Here is a 10185-nt window from a genome sequence, read left to right as displayed (position 1 = left end):
GGAGATGTTCAGGTCATGGAGGAGAGTGCTGAGGCTGTTCCTGGTATGGGTCCAATTAATGAAAATGTCATCAATGAATCTGAACCAGGCAAGGGATTTTTGATGTTGACTGGAGAGGAAGGATTCCTGCAGAGGGCTCATGACTAAGTTGGCACAGGTTGCTGCTTCTGTCTTTGGGAGCACTGTATCCAGCCACAATGGGGCGACTAGTAGGGAGACCTGTAAGCTTGGTTTTTTGGAGCTTGATGAGTATGTAAATTGTAGGAGTGTGGGAGGTGGATGGCGTGAGGTGGGAGATGTGTTCATTTGGAATGTACATAAAGCCTTGAGGGGCTCTTGGAGATCCTGTGTGACGTATAGGACAAGATTGTGGTTGTAAGATTTGTATGAAGAGGCGCTGAAAACTACTCAGAGACCCTCAAACACATAGTCACTGTGATTCATGGCCAAGGTGGTGTAGCTTTTATCTGTGGGAAAGATGATAAGCCCTGATTGGTTTCAAGATTATGAATAGCTGTGCATTCCATAGGAGTGATGTTAGGCTCACTGTGGAGGGACTTATGAAAGGAAGCTGCGGTCTGGTTAGAATTGAAGAATTCCTGAAAGCAGATTAGGATCACAGTTGGAAGGAGGCTACAACTGCTTTCGAGAGGTATCGACGTGGGATTTTGATTGACTGTTGTCACTGGGGTGTGTGGTGAAGAAATGCTCCCCTGCAGAGAACAAGTAAACGAAATGAAGTCCTTTACAAGTCCAGCATGGCTGATTCTATGTTTTGGGATGGAGATTTGGTCTTTTGAAGCTACTAAGACTTCTGCAGGTGTCATATTTTTGGCGAAAATGTTGACAAAAGTATTACAGGATGTTCATGAGCAGGATGCATGTTCACAGCAGGTGGCGGAAACCTTTGAGGATGTGGAGTTAGAAAAAGCAGCAGGACATTGTCGGACATCAATGAGGGGTTGGTAGGGGAGGTGGTGGGGCTGTGCGGATGGATGGTCAGGGGTTAAATCAGAGTGGTACACTCATTCTCGGCTATAGGTGATCCCAACTGGGCATAGGACAGAAGGAGCTGTAATTGCTGTTCCAGCTGTAGAAAGACAAGAGTTTCTATTAGGGTGATATCATTCAAAAAGTTGAGATATCTGAGAAAAAGGCGATTGGGGCACAAGCTTTCAAGTATGGTTTGAGATTGAACTGTGTGATTATGAAGAACCAGAACTGCAAGTGTGATGAACTGAATGAATGGGAAAAGGTGAAGATTCTTGTAATAGGATGGGTGACAGCCCAAGACTCCAGTTTTAGTGGTAAATGCATTTGGTGATATACCAAGTGCCAGACAAGATTTCAGAAGGAAGATATGCGCTTGGAGGTTTGCTAAGACAAATAAGAGTCTTCGAAATGGGTAGAGGTAGAATGAGTGGGGATTCACGGTTGGATGTTTGGGAGACAAAATGAGTGGCAGGAAAGCAAGTAAACAGTTTGAAAAGAACAAAGTCAAAATTGATGGGCGATATGTTATAATGGAAATAAATAGTAGGTACCATATAGAGAGCTGTATGGGAAATTATAACGAAGGCCAGAAAATGTTTTACGGGAACAGGAAGTAGTAGGCACGTTTGTTAATAGATAAGTTCGATCACAAGACATGTGCATCAGTAAATAAACGCGTGAATACACAATGCAATCGTAACAAAACAGATGCCATCGGTTAAAAGTAAAGTTGGGCAGCACGAATCGCTAGTTGAGAATGTGTTAAAAACAACACTGGAGTTAAATTTTCGAAAAGGAGCCACCGACGTGAGAGCAGGGAGTTGTAGTACAGGACTTATTAACTTGGTGGGTCTTTACGACAGCAGGTGTTCAAATTCCGCTACAGATTGTGGATGCTATGTGTTTTGAAGGCGGGTGCTGCAGAGGAGAAGGAAGTATAGACATATCATGAAAATGTAGATAAGTAAAGTATTACAGTATTATCGTCTTATGTGGTATCCATAGGTTTCTATGAGAAAAATACCTTTAACAGATTCAAACACTTTGTTCCAGAATTTTTCAGATATCGCCATGTAATCTTGCTTTTATTTCATATCTGAAAAGTATTATTTAGAGATGTATAATTAAAATCTATACTAATAACGTATGTGGGAATTACTTAGTGGTGAATATGCAAAATTAACAAGCATATGTTGCTGCCACTAATCGCATACTTTATTAATTGAAATCCACACACAATAAGACGCAAACACTTCAGTCGTGAGCGGACACAGCTAGACAATAAAGAAACAGAAACGGCAAAGACAATAATCAATACAAAGAGAAACACTCGTTAATTGTTCTTAATGTCAATTTTGTACGTCTACATCGATTTCGGTGATCGATGCCGCCACAGAGCCCCACTCTCCAGTGCAGACCACCAAGTAGTGGATAGGGTGGAGACCTTTCTCCAGAACGTAACTCTGCAGAAAGGTGGGAGGGAATAGGTGCTTGACGTAGCAAAGGTGAAGTGTTATCACCATTTGCGCTGCTTGAAGCAAGTGGTTGCATGTCAAATTCCGCCATGAATGTAGTATGATCAGCCCAAGGGTCCTCATTGACAGAGATCGAGTTTCTTTAGTGTCGGTGGCCACTTGTCTTCTTCCTGGTCAGCCAACGCCAAAGCTGGCTTGAGGAGCTGGATGGTGACCATTGAAGTTTTACCATTAAGGAGGATAGAAAATATCTGTTCCCATCGTAGGAGTACAGATTCCAGAATGAGGCTGATGGAGAAAGGCACGAGTTATGTCACATTAGAATATCATGTGGGTGAAGTTGCTTGATGCCTTAAGCACCAAAAGCTACTGTAGACCATGAGCTTCAGGAGGCTGCCTATAAATGTGAATTATGTGACATCTGACTTTGTTTACCAATGACTGCAACTCTGAGGTTGCCACCAGCAGAGGAGACAAGAGAAAGTCTGATGGTAGCATAAGACATTCCTTGTACAAGACTTCGGTGTGAGAAGATTGTAGGTCGTCCTTGTAAGCTATCCTTATACCCAGTAGAACCCACAGTAATGCTTTGGTTTATTGCGAATTGAGATACACCAACACAGCTTTCGGGGATTGCTGTTACCTTTCAATAAGATTGTAGCTTTTAGAGTGGAAGGCGGTTGAGTGGAAGCATTGCACTCAGCACAATGTAAACTATCTCACACAGAGGAATAGTTCAAACTGTTGCCCCTGACTGCTCATGAGAGACAATGAGTGTCAAAATGAGATATCCACATGTAAATAAAAAACAAAGCTGTAGTCTCCACTGTCATATTCTTCAAGGGAAAAGCATTAACTCACCAAGTCATATGAGCGACAGCTGACAGAATATCCCTGAACCCATTGGATTTGGGTAACAGTCTGATCAAATCCAAATGTAGATGTTGAAAACAATGTTTAGGTGTGTCATATGTACATCAATGCAGAAAGACATGGCGTCCTATTTTGCTGTCTTGCCAATTAAAGCAGGCATGAGTGCCGGTTAGACCATCAGTGAGAGAGCACCGCTAGTTCCTGCTACTAATAAGGCGAGTACACCCTTCGCTTGTTACATATTTTTACGATCTTCAAACAAAAGCGACTTTTTTCAGTTATCTGTGTAGTTCCTAGTTTATTTTTGTAATTTCTTGCATGTTCCAATGCTTACTAGGCACAACCTTTTATTTAAATAACAGTGTAGTGTACAGTACCGCCGTTGCTATCAATACTTCTATCGACCCTCGTAACGTAAAGGCTTTTCTTGTTTGGTTAGAAAAGCTCAGTGTCAGTTAGACTGTCACTGAGAGAGTACTTCGATTTCCCACTGATAATAAGGCGAGTACAGCGTTCCTTTGTTGTATATTTTTACGAACTTAAAACAGGAGCGACTGCAGTAATGGATAGGAACTGTGATTGTTGTGTACAGATGCGAGCTGGGTTGCCGACCCTTTGCTCACAGCTCCAGGTTGTGTTGGCTTCCGTCACACAGCTTGAAGCTGTTGCCAAGGGGCATCACTGTGGGGGATCGGATGCGGGGATGTGAGGGACGTCAAGCACATCCCATGTTTCCTCCAATCGGTTCATTGCTGTGACCACCCCGCGTACTGCCTGCACTAAGGTTGACCCCTTACCTATGGTCGCATGGGAGATCATTCCAAAGTCTGGCAAGCAGCGAAAACCTTTCCAATGGGACGATTGTAGGTCCTCCCTGGTTCGTTTAATGAACAGGTTTCGGGCGTTATCTGTGGCTGACGATGTCTCTGAGCCAGATGCAATCGTCCACCCGGTTCCAGAGGACGCTTCTCGGCCCACAAGGTCTGGGCATTCAGAGAGGGTGGGTTTGCTGCTAGCTGGGAGCTCTGAAGTTAGGCGTGCAATGGGGCCCCTTAGGAACATGGCTGCCAAGAAGGGGAAGGAAGGCAGTGTGCACTCCATGTGCTTTCCAGGGGGAGTTACTCCGGATGTGGGAAGGGTGCTCCAAGATGCCATGAAGAGTACAGGGTGAAGCCAACTGCAGGTAGTAGCTCATGTCAGTACCAATGACGTGTGTCACTTTGGATCGGAGCAGGTTCTGTCTGGTTTCAGGCAGCTAGTGGAAATGGTAAAGACTGCCAGTCTTGCTTAAGGCGGAGCTCAACATCTGCAGCATCGTAAATTGAACCGATTGTGGTCGCTTGGGGCAGAGCGGAGTGTAGGGTCTGAATCAGAGGCTCAGGCGGTTCTGTGACCATGTAGGCTGCAGATTCCTTGACTTGTGCCATTAAGTGGTGGGTTTCTGGGTTCCACTTAATAGGTCAGGAGTCCCCTACACACAGGAGGTGGCTACAAGCGTAGTAGGGTCTGTGTGGAAGGGACTGGGCGGTTGTTTAGGTTAGAGGGTCTCAGGAAACCACAGACGGGGTGTCCGTCTAAAAGTGGGCAGGTAAAACACAGTAAGGTAGTTGCAGAAACAATTGGTATTGTAGTTGTAAATTGACGTAGCTGTTTTGGGAAAGAAACTAGCCCTAATAGAAAGCACTGAAACTCAAATAGTTGTAGGTACAAAGAGCTAAAGCCGGAAATAAGTTCAGCCGAAATTTTTTCAAACGATCTAACAGTGTTCTGAAAGGATAGATTAAATGTCAGGAATGTCTGATAATTCAAAAATTAAATTTGTCCAAAAATTTCTTGAAGGGGAGGCCCTATACTGGGCTAACCAAAATTTCGATCAGTGGGAAACCTTTGCAAATTTTGAGAAAAGCTTCTTAAACAAATTTTGGTCAAAATCTGAACAGGGGAGGATTAAATCTGAATTTTTAAATGGACCTATTTTCAGAGGGAGAGTGGGCACCATGAAAGCATTTTGTAAAGATCAATTGAGAAAATTAATACATTTAGGTAAGCCTTTTGATGAAATGACACAAATAGATTCGCTGAAAAGAAGGCTACCTGAAAAATTGCAATGGAATTTAGTTCATGGACCTGATGATTCTTTGGAAGAATTTTTAAAATATGTGGATAAATTGGATAGGGCATTAGAAAGAGGGAATATGCAAAATTTTAACAATGGTGAACACCAACAGGGGGGGTGCTATTCAAACAGGTATGGAGAGAGAAGAGACTGCAGAGACAATAGATATGAACAACACAGGGGAAACAATAGGGATCATAATGGTAATGACAGTGCAGGGATAGAAATTTTGGAAATAGAAACAGGTGCGATGACAGAAACAGGGTGGAACAAAATTGGAGATCAAACAGAGAAAACAGGCAGGAAAACTCCAGACTGCCTCAATGAGGGTCCACAGTTTTGGGGCGAGAAAATGTAATCACAAAAGGATCTACAATAACAACTGGGGATTCACAGATAGAGGAAGAAGGACAAATGTAAATTATTATTATAATAAAACCAGTGAAAGACAAAACACCAACAAATAACCAATTGACCACAAATAACAGACACTCATGTTCAACACCAAATTAATACTTTAAATTTTGATCAGAAATTTTGGGATACAATAAGAGAAAATAATAGTGTTGACAGCAGTAAGGTAACTATTTCTGAGAACAAGCCAGATCAGAATATTGCAATTGTGCCACAATTTTATAATTGGGTAGAGAATGATAATCTGTGTAATTCTGAAGTATCTGACAAACATTACAGCTCTGTTCTGAATATTTAATGAAAATGAAAATTTATGTAAAGAGAGAGAGAGATGGAACTTAATGTGACTGTGGGAAGGATGCATGATGAGGAAAGTTTTGTTTTTCATAAAAATATGGAAGCTAATGATGTTGTTGAGAGTTGTAAGGAGGTAAGTAATGGTGAGATTAATGCTGTGGGTGAGTATCAAGTATTCGTTGAGATTATTTCAAGTGAAGTAGTGTAGCCATGTGATAATGAAGTTGATAATTGTGAGCATTATGATGAGGTAAATGTGGTTAGTGATGAGGTAAGTGTGGTTAATAATGAGGAGGAGGACGCTCGTGCATCTGAAGAACAGGTAAAGTTAAATCAGTGTAACCAATTTAATGTAGCAGAGGACTGTACTGTTGTACCAGCTAATAGTATGAAGTATTTAAACCCACATACAAGTTCTGAAGGAAAAGGTGAAAAATGTTTAAAAATATTATGGAACAGTTGCAATTACAAAACAGATAGGGAAGAGTTGTGGAACTATTTAGCTAAAATTTGTAGAAGGTTATATCCTCATTGGTGGCAAAGTGTAAAATGTAATGAATATCTGTTGTATGCTCAACCTGTTGTATCCATAGATGATGTTAATGAAAGTGTCAATGTGTGTGTGAAGCTGTTAAAAACTGATCAGGAAAATAATGAGGATAATTTTGGAGAAATTGAAAATGACCTGTTACATGAACCATTAAAAGAAAAAGTAGAAGAATGTGAATTAGGGTGCCCATACATTAAAGCTAAGGTAAACAATTGGGAGGGTAAATGTCTCATTGATACAGGGAGTCCTATTTCAGCTATTTCAGAAAAATTTAGAAACAAAATTAAAGACAGTGTTGATTTTGTTGAGGCCCCTGTGACGGGAGTAAAGATAAGGGGAGCTACAGGCAAACACAGTAAAGTCATCAAAAGTCAAGTATTTTTATCATTTGAAATAGAAAATGTAAAATTTGAGCAGGTTTGTCTTGTTATTCCAGGTTTAGAAGAGAACATATTGTTTGGCATGGACTGGGTATTAAAGGTAAGTGCTGCATTTAGCTGGAGTGAGATGAAGTTAATTGTGTGTGAACCCAAAAGCAATATTATTGTGTGTACACAACTGTTTATTATGCACTGTGGAGAAGGTTGCAATCATGTCAGGAAAATCATAGACTATGAAGAGGATTTGTACTGTTTTGTTAACAAGCCTGAGCTAAATTTTTCTGGTCAAAATTATGAAAACCTAGTTAAAAGCAAAGTAGAGGAAGCAATTAATTTGGACAGTGATCAAAAGAGACAGTTGGAAAATTTATTGTGGGAATTTCATGATGTTTTCAATGAAAAACCTGGAAGAGTCAGGAATTATCAATGCACTTTACACCTTAAAAATCATGAACCTTTTTTCCTCAAGCCTTGTAGTATTCCTTATGCAAAAAGAAAAGAAGTAGAGTGTGAGATACAAAAAATGGAAGCATGGGGTATAATCGAAAGAAGTAACAGTGATTATAATAATCCTTTGGTGGTGGTTTCCAAACGTGGAGGTGGTGTTAGACTTGTACTTGATTCTAGGCACCTTAACAAATTAATCTGTCAGTAAAGACGGAGGAAAGGGTTACATCTAAATGAAAGGAAAAATGCAAATGAAATTGATGGAAATCAATTTTGAGAAAAGAAAGTAAATGTGCGGTCGTCACGTTAACAATTAATTGACGTTAATTAGATATTTGAGATTTGGGGAAAATTATGGTCGCCAGTCCAATGGACAACTACTATAATAACTGAAAAAGAACGGTTATTGCACATATAATTAGCACTAAAAGCGTGGCAACTGAAGGTTGACACGTGTTGTGTGAAAACTGAAAGTTGATTCCTCTTTGGTCAGATTGATCTCATCTGCCAATCTACCAGGAGGAATGTGCCCAGTAGTATCTTCAATTACTTCCTCTGGATCTGCGCAACCTGCACTGCTACCGTCCGACCGTATAACGTCAGCTCTAACCTCATACACGCTGTAATCTACGTGCTTTTCTACCAATCGTGTCCGGCTATCACTATAATTTTCGTAATCTTCCTCCTTAATACTCTCGCAATTTTTAAACTGGAGGTTTGCGTCGTATGGGTCGGCTACTTCTACCACTATAACTTTCGGTAAGGTCTGCCGGTTAGGACCAGAACTTTCCATTACTACTTCAACATCCAACTCCTGCAGGACGAAACATGACGAATCTTGCTCGTACTCCCCATTAACATCAACTGTTTCTGGTAAAGTCTACCGGTTAGGGCCAGAACTTTCTATCACTTCACAAATACTATCTTCCTGTGGGACGAGACACGGCAAATCGTGCCCGAGCTCCCCATAAACACTTCTCCCGTACAGGCCCCTATAATCTCTTAGTTCGTCGTGTAAGCGACCGAACTGCCTTAACCAGACCTCATCCCTCTCTGCATCCTCTCGCTCGATGACGGACGTGTTATCCGACATCTGATCTTCTCTCAACAATTGCGAATCATTCTTAAACTCAATCTCCAGTTCCGCTGTGGGTGTTACAGCCGCCACTTTATAATCAATTTCCGGAACACTACTTAAATTGACCTCACTGACAGTGAATGTATTTTCTGCTGCCGTGTCTACAGCTGATGTACTACTTGTGGGCGCAATCCTTTCTCCTAACACTGGCACACTCTCCCGCCGTTGATTATTCCATACGGAATTTACATAACGACGACACCTCGGTTTTCTACTGTTATTGGGCCGAAAAAATTTCTGCACGCCCGGTCGGCCCCTCACCGGCGCGGCTAATGGTTTCCCTGTCTCGTTCCAGTAGATACGCTCCCCGGATGCTGCTGAGGCGGCTGATCACACCCTCTGGCGTTATTACTATTCTGCGAAGCCCGTATCACGCTAGTATGATACTGGTTTCCGTCATTCCTGTTATTATTTGCATTGTACCGATTGTCATTACGGCCCGAACCACTATTGTTATTGCTGCCAAGATTGCGGTATGTATTATTCCCATAGTTATCATTGTTGTGGTTGCTGTGGTACCCGATGTTGTTGCCAGGGCCTCTACCACTGTCGCGATTATTGCGCCAATTGTCCTCGTCCTCAACTCTTTCCAGGATATCATTGATTGTCCTGTAATTGCTTCCTACGTAGCGTTTTGTATCATCTGGAAGCTTCTTGTAGAGTTCCCAGACTATTTCGGATTCCGTGCGGCGATCATGCAAATATTCCAACTTGCGTATCCAGCCCTCACAAAACTCCTTCATCGAGCCGCACGAATTCGCATCGCAAGGCCTCGATACGACAAATTCGCGACAGACACTTTCTTGTTTTTGCTCTGACCAGTATTCAGCCAGAAACAAATTTTTAAACTCGTCAAAAGTCAGGTTCGTGATGTTGAGGTTCAAGCCCCTACGCTTGGCATCACCAGCCAACACGTCAATAACCGCATTAATTTTTCTCTCATTAGTCCATGATCTGGATAAACCTCTTTCACAATTTTTTATGAAATCCGTCGCGTGTATACCGCCTTTTTTCAAGGGGTCGAACCGCTCCTCTTTCGTCAACAATTCCGAACAATGTGCACAGATTGGCACATAGCTCTGTTTTTCGTCAAGTTTCTTTTCTGATTCCGAAACTCTCGTAATTACTTGGCAAGTGGTTGTCGCAAGCGTTTCCACTTCCCTCTTTTTCTCTTCGCAGGTATTAGCCTGCTTCCTCACTTTGGTATCTACTTCGGATATTAAAGCCTTTCAAGTTTCCACCTTCTGTTGATCCTCTTTTTTCAGTAATTGAATTTGTTCCGTCACCTTATTCTCAATGATCGGAGCAACTGCTTCTCCTACACTTTTCTCGATTCTGCTAATTTCGGAATCAAAACGAGTATTTATGCTCGCAATTTCCGCCTGAAAGCCCATCATTTCCTGTTTAAGATTACCGATTTCGGTATTAATCACAACAATATCTTCTTTGATTTTATTAACTTTTGTGTTAACAACTCCAACATTGATAGCTTTGTTCTGATT

This window comes from Schistocerca nitens, chromosome 5 (genome assembly GCF_023898315.1).
Source record: "Schistocerca nitens isolate TAMUIC-IGC-003100 chromosome 5, iqSchNite1.1, whole genome shotgun sequence".
Lineage (NCBI taxonomy): Eukaryota > Metazoa > Arthropoda > Insecta > Orthoptera > Acrididae > Schistocerca > Schistocerca nitens.
The sequence above is the reverse complement of the archived record's forward strand: the minus strand, read 5'-3'. Positions refer to the sequence as shown.